This window comes from Hypanus sabinus, chromosome 1 (assembly GCF_030144855.1).
Source record: "Hypanus sabinus isolate sHypSab1 chromosome 1, sHypSab1.hap1, whole genome shotgun sequence".
Lineage (NCBI taxonomy): Eukaryota > Metazoa > Chordata > Chondrichthyes > Myliobatiformes > Dasyatidae > Hypanus > Hypanus sabinus.
The window spans coordinates 108,358,810-108,370,884 of NC_082706.1; the positions used below are offsets into that span (position 1 = coordinate 108,358,810).

At 48.7% G+C, this 12,075-nt stretch overlaps 1 protein-coding gene across 2 annotated transcripts in view; it reads left to right on the forward strand.

Moving 5' to 3' along the window:
* Positions 1 to 12,075, forward strand: part of ccdc12 (coiled-coil domain containing 12) — an 87,642-nt gene that overhangs the window by 1,102 nt on the left and 74,465 nt on the right. The gene's annotated exons all lie outside the window — the stretch shown is intronic.

A 12,075-nucleotide genomic window follows, 5' to 3' on the forward strand; every position in this document is an offset into this window, starting at 1 on the left:
CTGATTGCTTGAAACTTGCTTTCCTTGTTAAGTTCTGTGGACTGTCCAGTGTCGCTTTAGAAGGTGATGCACTAATTCTTGACCATGCATTAAGGTTTAATTGGAACAGTGTTAGATGCCAAAGCTATCAAAGTTAGAGTGAGAATGTGATGGCAAATTAATCCAGCAGATAGCTGGGAAATCACAGTTCACTCCAGGCCCCCACCAATCAGTGTTTATAGAAATTGTTTTGTCTTGCACACCTCCTTTGTACTTCTCTCACCTTTAAATAAATCCACACCAATAAAAGACATTTCAATCCTGAGCTGTTTATCTCTGCTTCATGATTTTATGAACACCTCCCTCAGCCTCAGTCGCTACTGAGGAGGGGTTCCTAACTTGGGGTCCAGGGACCACTTGCTTAATAGTATTGATCCATACATAAAAAAGGTTGGGAACCTTTGCTCCAGAGAAAATGTCCCGAGCTTGTCCAACTTTTCACAGCAAGTCTTACAAACTAAGCACATTCTTTACCACACTATCAAAATTTGTGGCCGCTTAAACAGAGCCATTTACCTGGATCCTAAGATCCCTCTGTTTATCAGCATTGCTAAAGATTTTACCGTTAATAGTGTGCTGTCAATTTGTGTTGGGTCGCCTATGGTGTAGCACTTCACACTTGCCTGATTCAAAATCCATTTGCCACTTTTTGGCCCATATCTGTATCTTGCTGAATCTTTTGGCATTCTTCTATGCAATCCACACTGCCACCAATTTTTGTGCCATCTGCAAACCTACCCTTACCCATACGACTATATTTTCATCCAAATTGTCTGTACATGACAACGAAAGTCCCGGTACCGATCCCTTCATTGCTAGTTAGAGACCTTCATCTAAAATAAGACCCATCCACCACTACCTACTGTTTTCTATGAGCAAGCCAATTTTGAATCCAGTCAGCGAAGTCACATGGGTCCCAGTTTATCCAAATTTTTTCCGTATGAGACCTTATTGAATGTTTTACTAAAATTCATGTATACACCATACACTGCTTTAGCTTCATCAAATACCTTTGCTAACTTCTTGAGAAACTCAATCAGATCAGTTGGACCTGCCCTGCTCAAAGCCTTGGCTACTGTCCCTAATTAGAACACCTTTTGCAAATGCTTATGCTTCCTATCCCTAGAATCCTCTCCATTAGTTTCCCTACTGTTGACATGAAATTATGGTTTCCAGGATTAACCCTATTTTTCTCCTTGAATAAAGGAACAATATTAGCTACCTGCCAGTCCTCTAGCACCACACTGGTGGCTATTGAGAATCAAAGATTTTGATCAACATACCACCGATCACATTTCTTGCCTCTCTTAATTACATGGTGTGTATCATCAGGCCCAGTCGATTTATCTACCCTAATGTTTTTCAAGACACCTCACATCACCCCCTTCCTAATCTTGAAATGCCCTCACATCTTGCCATGCTGCACTCTGATCTCACTATCTTCTACATCCTTCTTGCTAAATACCAATGCAAGGTTCTTACTTAGGAGCTCACCCTCACACATTCAAGCACAAGTTCCTTCCTTTATTCTCCATCATTCAAAATTCAAAGTAAAATTTATTATCAGAGTACATACATGTCACCACATACAACCCTGAGATTCTTTTCTTATTGAGCAAATCTACAGAACAGTAACTGTAAACAAACTGTGCAACGCAGATATAAATAAATACCAATAAATAAGAATGAGTCCTTTAGTAAGTGTAACTATCCCCTTTTGTTCAAGAACCTGATGGTTGAGGGCTAGTAACTGTTCTTGAACCTGGTAATGTGAGTCCTGATGCATCTGACCTTTGAACTGATGGGAGCAGCAAGAAATGAGCATGGCCTGGGTAGTGAAGATCTTTGATGATATTGCTATTTTTCTGTGGCAGTGTTTCATGTAGATGTATTCAATGGTTGGGAGAGCTTTACTTGTGATGTACTGGGCTGAATCCACTACCTTTTATAGGATTTTCTGCTCAAAGGCATCGCTGTTCCCAAACCAGGCCATAGTGAGGCCAGTCAGCACACTTTGATAGGAGTTTGCCAAGGATATCAATTACGTGCCGAACCTCCTTAGATTCCTGAGGAAGTAGAGGCACTATTGTGCTTCCTTCGCGATTATACTTCCGATGGTCTTCTGAGATAGTGACACCCAGGAACTGATCCTCCGATGAGTACCGGCTCGAGGACCTCTGGGTTTACTCTCCTGAAGTCTACAATCAGTTCCTTGGTGAGAGATTGTTGTTGTGACACCACTCAGCCAGGTTTTCAATCTCATTCCTGTATGCTGTTTCGTCACCCCCTTTGATTCAGCCTGCAACAGTAGTATCATCAGCAAACTTCTATATCGTGTTGGAGTTATCACACGGTCGTAGGTGTAAAGCCCGAATGTCGTCATCAGATACTGAGACCAAAGCATCATCGAGAGACACTGGGGTGCATGATGGTTCCTTCCTGTCCTGCTGGCCAAAGCAAGCATAGAAGGTGTTGAGCTCATCTGGAAACAAAGCTCTGTTGTCCCCTATGTCACCAGATTTAACTTTGTAAGGGGTTATGGTATTCAAACCCTGGCACAGCTATCAAGCAACCCTTGCTGATTCCAGTCTAGTCTGGAATCTCCACTTCACCTGAAAGATGGCTTACAGGAGATCGTACCGGTACCTCTTGTGGCATTCTTGATCTCCAGATTTGAATGCTTTCAATCTGGTTCTCAGAGTATTCCATATTTTATTGTTCATCCAGTGCTTCCAATTGGGGGAAAACACTCCACAATTTTGCGGGACATCTTCATTCACAGCTGTTTTAATATAGTCTGCAATGACTCTGATGGTCCTCGGATAAGTTCTTGAACGCTGCCCAGTCCACGGACTGGAGGCAATCCTGTAACTGTTCCTCAACCTCTTAGTTGTTTTAATCTTTGGAGCCTTGCTGTTTAGGCTCTGTTTGTTTGCAGGTAGCAGGTGCACAGCCAAATGACCTGACTTGCCAAAATGTGGTCTTGGGAAGTAATGATAGGCAATCCTGTAGCAGTGGTCCAGTGTGTTGGGACCTCTGGTGCAACAGGTTGCATGCTGGTGATAATTGAGCAGAGTTAAAATTTGAAATGTGTTGGGTTTAGCCATTTCTTGTTTACACACAGCATTGTGCAGTTTCATCAGTGCTTGCTTATAATTGGCCACTGGTGGTGTGTGAATTGTAGTCAGGATCTGGGATGAGAGCGCCAGAGGCAAGTAGAATGGTTTACATTTAATTGTTCTAAGTCAGAAGAACAAGAAGTTGGTGCAGGGGCAGGGCTTCAAATTCTTGGATCATTGGGATCTATTTTAGGGGAGGTATGACTTACACAAAAACGATGGGTTACACCTGAACTCAAAGGGTACTAATATCCTGGCAGGGTTGTTTAATATCGCTCTTAGTGAGGGTTTAAACTAATTTGGCAAGGGGAAGAAAACCAGGGTGTTAGGGTCGAGGAAGAGGAAAATAGAAATAAGTCAAAGATACTGTGCAGCAAAGATGGCAAAAAGGACAGGCAGGTGAATAGACAGAGTAATTTGCTGTGCGATAGAAATATAGCAAAATCGGTAACAGATACTGATCTAAATGTACCGTACTTAATGTACGCAGCATTAAAAATTAAGTGGATGACCTTGTTGTACAGCTACAGGTTAAAAGATATGACATTGTTGCCATCACCGAGTCATGGCTAAGTAATGGATGTGATTGGGAGCTGAATGTCCAAGGATACACAGTGTATAGGAAAGATAGGAAGGTAGGTAAAGGGGGTGGCATGGCCCTTATGGTAAGCAATGATATCAAATTACTAGAAAGAAGAGACATAGGAACAGAAGAGGTAGAATCCTTATGGTTCAAGTTAAGAAATGGCAAGGGTAAAAAGACACTAATAGCAGTTATATACAGGCCTCCAAACAGCAGCCGGGATATGGACTACAAGTTACAGCTGGAAGTAGAAAAAGCATGTCAGAAGGATAATGTCAAGATAATTATGGGGGATTTTAATATGAACCCGTAGGAAGTAGTGATCATAATATGATTGAGTTCAGTTTCAAATTTGAAAAGGAGAAACTGGTATCAGGTGTATCGATATTTCAGTGGAACAAAGGAAATTACAGTGGTAAGAGAGAGGAACTGGCCCAAGTTGATTGGAAAAGTAAGCTAGATGAAGGGATGGTAGAGCAGAATTGAATGAAATTCCTACAAGAAATAAGGAGAGTGCAGAAAAAATATATTCCAAGAAAAAAGAAAATCATGACTGGAAAAATGGCACAAATGTGGCTAACGAGAGAGGTTAAGGCTAAAATAAAAGCAAAAGAGATGACGTACAAGGAGGCAAAAATTAGTGGGAAAACGGAGGACTGGACAACTTTTAAAAACTTACAGAAGGAAACTAAGAAATTCATTAGGAAAGAAAAGATGAATTCTGAAAGGAAGTTGGCAGTTAACTTAAAAAAGGAGACTAAGAGTTTTTTTAAAAATATATGAAGAGTAAAGGATGACACAGGTAGATATAGGACCGACTGGAAATGATGCCGATGAAATTATAATGGGTAACAGAGATGGCAGAGGAACTAAATGGGTATTTTGCATCAGTCTTCACAGTGGAAGACATAAGTAACATACCTGATAGCCAGAGGTCTCAGGGAATAGAATTAGGTACAGTTGTAGCGGTGTGCTACAAGCAGCGCTAAAATTACGACACGGAGTCGGTAACTGCAGTCGAAGGAAAAACTTTATTCGAAAACTTCAGCCTCACTTTTAAGCCTCTGTCAACCGGCCCCCCATGGCGAAGAGGCTCCAAAGCTCTGTGCTCGCAAACCCCCGTAGGCTATCTAATTGTGAGTCGGTTCGCATACGCTAGGAAATGAGCCGCCACATAACCCCCCCCCAGAACCGGCGATACACCCCCCAATGTCCACAGCCTGGGCCAGAACCTGCTTGGGAGGTCGGCCTCTGCGCCGAGGCGCCGGAAACTCGGCCGGTTGCGCCAGGTCCACATGGGCCGGCTTGAGGCGGTCCACCGTGAAAACCTCCTCCTTCCCCCCAACGTCCAGCACGAACGTGGACCCGTTGTTCCGGAGCACCGTAAACGGCCCCTCGTATGGCCGCTGCAGCGGTGGCCGATGCCCGCCCCTTCGTACAAACACAAACTTACAGTTCCGTAGGTCTTTGGGTACGCAGGTCGGGTGCCGCCCATGCTGTGAAGTGGGTATGGGGGCCAGGTTACCGAGCTTCTCGCGAAGTCTGCCCAGGACTGCAGCGGGTTCTTCCTCTTGCCCCCTCGGGGCTGGTAGGAACTCCCCGGGGACGGCCAGGGGCGCGCCGTATACCAACTCGGCCTACGAGGCGTGCAGGTCGTCCTTGGGCGCTGTGCGGATGCCGAGAAGGACCCAGGGAAGCTCGTCCGCCCAGTTGGCTCCTCGCAGGCGGGCCATGAGGGCCGACTTCAGGTGACGGTGGAAACGCTCCACTAGCCCGTTCGACTGTGGGTGGTAGGCAGTGGTGTGGTGCAGCTGAGTCCCCAAAAGGCTGGCCATAGCTGACCACAGGCTGGAGGTGAACTGGGCGCCTCTGTCGGAGGTAATGTGGGCTGGTACACCAAAGCGGGATATCCAGGTGGCGATCAGGGCTCGGGCGCAAGATTCGGAGGTGGTGTCGGTGAGCGGGACCGCCTCTGGCCATCTTGTGAACCGGTCCACGATAGTCAGGAGGTAACGCGCTCCGCGCGACACTGGCAGGGGGCCCACGATATCCACATGAATGTGGTCGAAACGCCGGTGGGCGGGATGGAACTGCTGCGGTGGGGCTTTGGTGTGCCGCTGAACCTTGGCCGTCTGGCAGTGCATGCACGTCCTGGCCCATTCACTGACCTGTTTGCGGAGTCCGTGCCAAACGAACCTGCTGGAAACCATCCGGACAGTTGTCCGGATGGAGGGATGCGCCAAGTTATGAATGGAGTCGAAAACACGTCGCCGCCAGGCTGCGGGGACGACCGGACGGGGCTGGCTGGTGGCGACGTCACAGAGTAGGGTCCTCTCACCTGGGCCCACGGGGAGGTCCTGGAGCTGCAAACCAGAGACTGCAGTCCTGTAACTCGGAATCTCCTCATCTACCTGCTGTGCCTCTGCCAGTGCCTCAAAGTCTACCCCTTGGGAAAGGGCATGAACGGTAGGGCGAGAGAGCGCATCCGCCACGACATTGTCCTTACCCGAGACGTGCCGGACATCCGTTGTGTATTCAGAGATGTAGGACAGGTGGCGTTGCTGGCGGGATGACCAGGGGTCGGATGCTTTCGTAAACGCAAAGGTAAGCGGTTTGTGGTCCGTGAACGCGGTGAAGGGCCGACCTTCTAGGAAGTACCTGAAATGCCGGATTGCCAGGTAGAGCGCCAACAGTTCCCGGTCAAAAGCACTGTACTTGAGCTCGGGTGGCCGCAGGTGTTTGCTGAAAAACGCCAGGGGTTGCCAGCGACCTGCGATGAGCTGCTCCAGCACCCCACCGACTGCCGTGTTTGATGCGTCCACTGTGAGGGCGGTAGGGGTGTCCATTCTGGGATGTACTAGCATTGCGGCGTCAGCCAAAGCTTCCTTCGTTTGAACGAAAGCGGCGGCGGACTCCTCGTCCCAGGTAATGTCCTTGCTCGGACCCGACATCAGGGCGAACAGGGGGCGCATGATCCGGGCAGCTGAAGGGAGGAAGCGGCGGTAGAAATTGACCATACCTACGAATTCCTGAAGGCCTTTGATCGTGGTGGGTCGGGGGAAGTGGCGGACCGCATCTACCTTAGCGGGCAGAGGGGTTGCCCCGTCTTTAGTAATCCTGTGGCCCAGGAAGTCAATGGTATCAAGTCCGAACTGGCATTTGGCAGGGTTGATTGTAAGACCGTACTCACTCAGTCGGGCGCAGAGTTGACGGAGGTGGGACAGATGCTCCTGACGACTGCCGCTGGCTATGAGGATGTCATCCAAATAGATGAACGCAAAGTCCAGGTCCCGTCCCACCGCGTCCATTAACCGCTGGAACGTCTGTGCGGCATTCTTCAGGCCGAACGGCATGCGGAGGAACTCGAAGAGGCCAAATGGGGTGATGAGAGCCGTCTTGGGGACGTCGTCAGGATGCATCGGGATTTGATGGTACCCTCGGACAAGGTCGACCTTGGAGAAGATCCGGGCGCCGTGCAGGTTTGCCGCAAAGTCCTGAATGTGCGGCACAGGGTAGCGGTCCGGTGTGGTAGCCTCGTTCAGCCTGCGGTAGTCGCCGCACGGTCTCCAGCCCCCCGTCGCTTTGGGCACCATGTGCAGGGGGGAAGCCCAGGGGCTGTCGGACCGCCGGATGATCCCCAATTCCGCCATTCTCTGGAACTCCTCCTTCGCCAGTCGGAGCTTGTCCGGGGGAAGCCGCCGAGCACGGGCATGGAGGGGTGGTCCCTGTGTCGGGATGTGGTGCTGTACGCCGTGCCTGGGCATGGCTGCTGTGAACTGCGGTGCCAGAACCGATGGGAACTCCGCCAGGACCCTGGTGAAGTCGTTGTCGGACAGCGTGATGGAGCCGAGGTGAGGGGCTGGCAACTGGGCCGCGCCCAGGGAGAACGTCTGAAAGGTCTCGGCGTGTACCAGTCTCTTCCTGGGCAGGTCAACCAGCAGGCTGTGAGCTCGCAAAAAATCCGCACCCAGAAGCGGTTGGGCTACGGCGGCCAGTGTGAAGTCCCACGTGAACTGGCTGGGGCCGAACAGTAGCTGCACCTGACGGGTGCCATAGGTCCTTACTGTGCTGCCATTCACGGCCCTCAGGGGGGGACCCGGTGCCCTGCTGCGGGTGTCGTAACTCGTCGGATGTAAAACGCTGATCTCAGCCCCAGTATCGACCAAAAACCGGCGTCCCGACCTTCTATCCCACACATACAGGAGGCTATCCCGATGGCCAGCCGCCGTAGCCATCAGCGGTGGCTGGCCCTGGCGTTTCCCGGGAACTTGCAGGGCGGGCGGCAACGGCGGGCTTCTGCGCCCCACCGCTGGTGGTAGAAGCACCAGTGGTCATTGGGCCGGGGGTTGGCGGGCTCTGCGGCCGGGCCTGGACTGGTTTGCTGCCGGGAGCGGGGCTGGGAGATCTGTGCGATGGACGCCCCGCTCACCTTTTTGGCGTTCCACAGCAAGTCCGCCCGGGCTGCCACCTTCCGGGGGTCACTGAAATCCGCGTCGGACAGCAGCAGGCGTACGTCCTCGGGCAGCTGCTCCAGGAATGCCTGCTCAAACATGAGGCCTGTGTGTCCCTCGGCCAGAGACAACATCTCGTTCATTAAAGCCGATGGAGGTCTGTCGCCCAAGCCATCCAGGTGCAGTAAACGGGCAGCCCGCTCGCGCCGTGAGAGTCCGAAAGTCCTGAGGAGCAGGGCTTTGAATTCCGTGTACTTGCCGTCTGCCGGGGGCGACTGTACGAACTCCGCGACCTGGGCAGCTGTGTCCTGGTCGAGGGAGCCCACCACGTAGTAGTAGCGGGTGTCTTCTGAGGTGATCCGGCGAACGTGGAATTGGGCTTCGGCTTGCTGGAACCATAGGTCCGGGCGCTGTGTCCAGAAACCCGGCAGTGTCAACGAAACCGCATGAACAGAGGCGGCGTCGGTCATTTCTGGTCCAAAAATCGTTTGGACCGTCGGGGTCACCAATTGTAGCGGTGTGCTACAAGCAGCGCTAAAATTACGACACGGAGTCGGTAACTGCAGTCGAAGGAAAAACTTTATTCGAAAACTTCAGCCTCACTTTTAAGCCTCTGTCAACCGGCCCCCCATGGCGAAGAGGCTCCAAAGCTCTGTGCTCGCAAACCCCCGTAGGCTATCTAATTGTGAGTCGGTTCGCATACGCTAGGAAATGAGCCGCCACACAGTCAAGATTACTAGATCAGATCAGATTCAGTTTATTGTCATTTAGAAATGTTGACGAGGATAAGGCAGTGGATGTAGTCTATATGGACTTCAGCAAGGCCTTTGACAAAGTTCCACATGGAAGGTTAGTTAAGAAGGTTCAGTCATTAGGTATTCATGCTGGAGTAATAAAATGGATTCAACAGTGGCTAGATGGGAGATGCCAGAGAGTAGTGGTGGATAATTGTTTATCGGGATGGAGGCCGGTGACTAGCGGGATGCCTCAGGGATCTGTTTTGGGCCCAATGTTGTTTGTAATATACATAAATGATCTGGATGATGGGGTGGTAAATTGGATTAGTAAGTATGCTGATGATAGGAGGTGTTGTGGATAATGAGGTGGGTTTTCAAAGCTTGCAGGGAGATTTATGCCGGTTAGAAGAATGGGCTGAACATTGGCAGATGGAGTTTAATGCTGAGAAGTGTGAGGTTCTACATTTTGGCAGGAATAATCCAAATAGAACATACAGGGTAAATGGTAGGGCATTGAGGAATGCAGTGGAACAGAGAGATCTAAGAATAACAGTGCATAGTTCCCTGAAGGTGGAGTCTCATGTAGATAGGGTGGTGAAGAAGGCTTTTGGAACGCTGGCCTTTATAAATCAGAGCATTGAGTACAGAAGTTGGGATGTAATGTTAAAATTGTACAAAGCATTGGTAAGGCCAAATTTGGAATATTGTGTACAGTTCTGGTCACCGAATTATAGGAAAGATATCAATAAATTAAAGAGAGTGCAGAGACGATTTACTAGGATGTTACCTGGGTTTCAGCACTTAAGTTACAGAGAAAGGTTGAACAAGTTAGGTCTCTATTCATTGGAGCGTAGAAGGTGGAGGGGGGATTTGATCGAGGTATTTAAAATTTTGAGAGGGATAGATAGAGTTGACATGAATAGGCTGTTTCCATTGAGAGTAGGGGAGATTCAAACAAGAGGACATGATTTGAGAGTTAGGGGGCAGAAATTTAAGGGAAACACGAGGGGGTATTTCTTTACTCAGAGTGATAGCTGTGTGGAATGAGCTTCCTGTAGAAGTAGTAGAGGTCAGTTCAGTTGTGTCATTTAAGGTAAAATTGGATAGGTATATGGACAGGAAAGGAGTGGAGGGTTATGGGCTGAGTGCGGGTAGGTGGGACTAGGTGAGATTAAGAGTTCGGCACGGACTAGGAGGGCCGAGATGGCCTGTTTCCGTGCTGTGATTGTTATAAGATAGGCCCACGCCAGCATGGTTTCATGAAGGGAAGATCCTGCCTCACCAACCTATTGGAAGCTTTTGAGATAATCTCAAATAAGATTGACAAGGGAGAGGCTGTGGATGTTGTGTATTTGGATTTTTGAAAGGCCTTCGATAAGATGCCGCATAAGAGGCTGCTTAATGAGATGAGAGCCCCTGGAGTTACAGGCAAGATATTGGAATGGGTGGAGCATTGGCTGATAGGCAGAAAGCAAAGGGTGAGAATAAAGGGATCCTATTCTGGTTGGTTGCTGGTTACTAGTGGTGTTCAGCAGGGGTCAGTGGTGGGGCCGCTTCTTTTTAAACTATATCAATGATTTAGATTATGGCTTAAATGGTTTTGTGGCTAAGTTTGTGGATGGCACCAACATAGGTGGAGGAGCAGGAAATATTGAAGAAACAGAAAGGCTGCAGAGAGACTTGGTCAGTTTAGGAGAGTGGGCAAAGAAATGGCAGATGAGATACAATGTTGAGAAATGTACAGTTGTACATTTTGGAAGAAGTAGTAATGGGGCAGATTATTATTTAGATGGGAAGAAAATTCAAAAATCGGAAGTGCAAAGGGACTTGGGGGTCCTTGTGCAGGATACCCTAAAGGTTAACCACCAGGTTGGTTCGGCAGTAAGGAAAACAAATGCTATGTTGGCATTCATTTCAAGAGGAATAGTGTATAAGAGTAAGGAGGTGTTGATGAGGCTCTATGGGGCACTGGTGAGACCTCATTTGGAATACTGTGTGCAGTTGTGGGCCCCTTATCTTAGAAGGGATGTACTGATGTAGGAGAGAGTTCAGAGAAGATTTTCGAGAATGATTCCTGGAATGCAGGGGCTAAAATAAGAGGAGTGTTTGTCGGCTCTTGGACTGTATTCATTAGAGTATAGAAGAATGAGAGGGGATTTAATAGAAACATTTCGAATGTTGAAAGGGTTGGATAGAGTAAATGTGGAAAAGCTGTTTCCCTTGGGTGGGTGAGTCCAGGACAAGAGGCCACAGTCTTAGAATTAGAGGGTACCCATTTAAAACAGAGATGAGGAGAAATTTTTTTAGCCAGAGGGTTGTTGATTTATGGAATTCGTTGCCACATACAGCTGTGGAGGCCCAATCATTGAGGGTGTTTAAGGTGGAGATTGATAAGTATCTAATTAGTCAGGGTATCAAGGATTATGGGGAAAAGCCGGAGATTGGAACTAGTTGGGAGAATAGTTTAGCTCATGGTGGAGTGGCGGAGCAGACTCGATGGTCCAAATGGCCTATTTCTGCTCCTTTGTTTTGTGACACAATGCCAATGTCTGTGCACCAACTAGAATTGACTAAAAAGCATCCTCTGCCACCCTTTTCCTTACCAGAGTTTGAGGTTCGATCCATTCTGAGAATCAAAAGACCTGGTTGGATAGCTGCTCTGGCATGTTTGCTGTTAACCGAAGTCTCAATGCACCAAACAATTGAGATCTGACTCTGATTCAACAGTCTTGCCCTGAGATTGTCAATCCTATTCTCAAATGACTACGTTTGCCAACGAGAAGCTCAGTCGACGGGAGGCCTCGGCCCCCTGCACTTCAGCCTGGTTCGAACCTCGCCTCTCCTGCCGCATTTTTGGCCGTGGCCTTGGCATTGACCCTTAAAGGTGCCGTGTTCAACTGCTCTGCATTTAACCACCCAACGTGAGATTAGAAGGTCATTGATGTAATTTCATAGTCTATCGTTAAAAATAAATTTTTATGCTGTAGATTGCAGTGAAAGTCGTTCAAAAGGAGTATATTTAAGAGGAAAACTGGTACAATTTCCTACAGCTTGAAGCGAGTTGCCAGTGTATGATGGCACCATCTTGGGAAAGGGTCTTGCTCTCTTCCTAGTTATCCTCTTGCCTTTGAAATATCTGTATAATG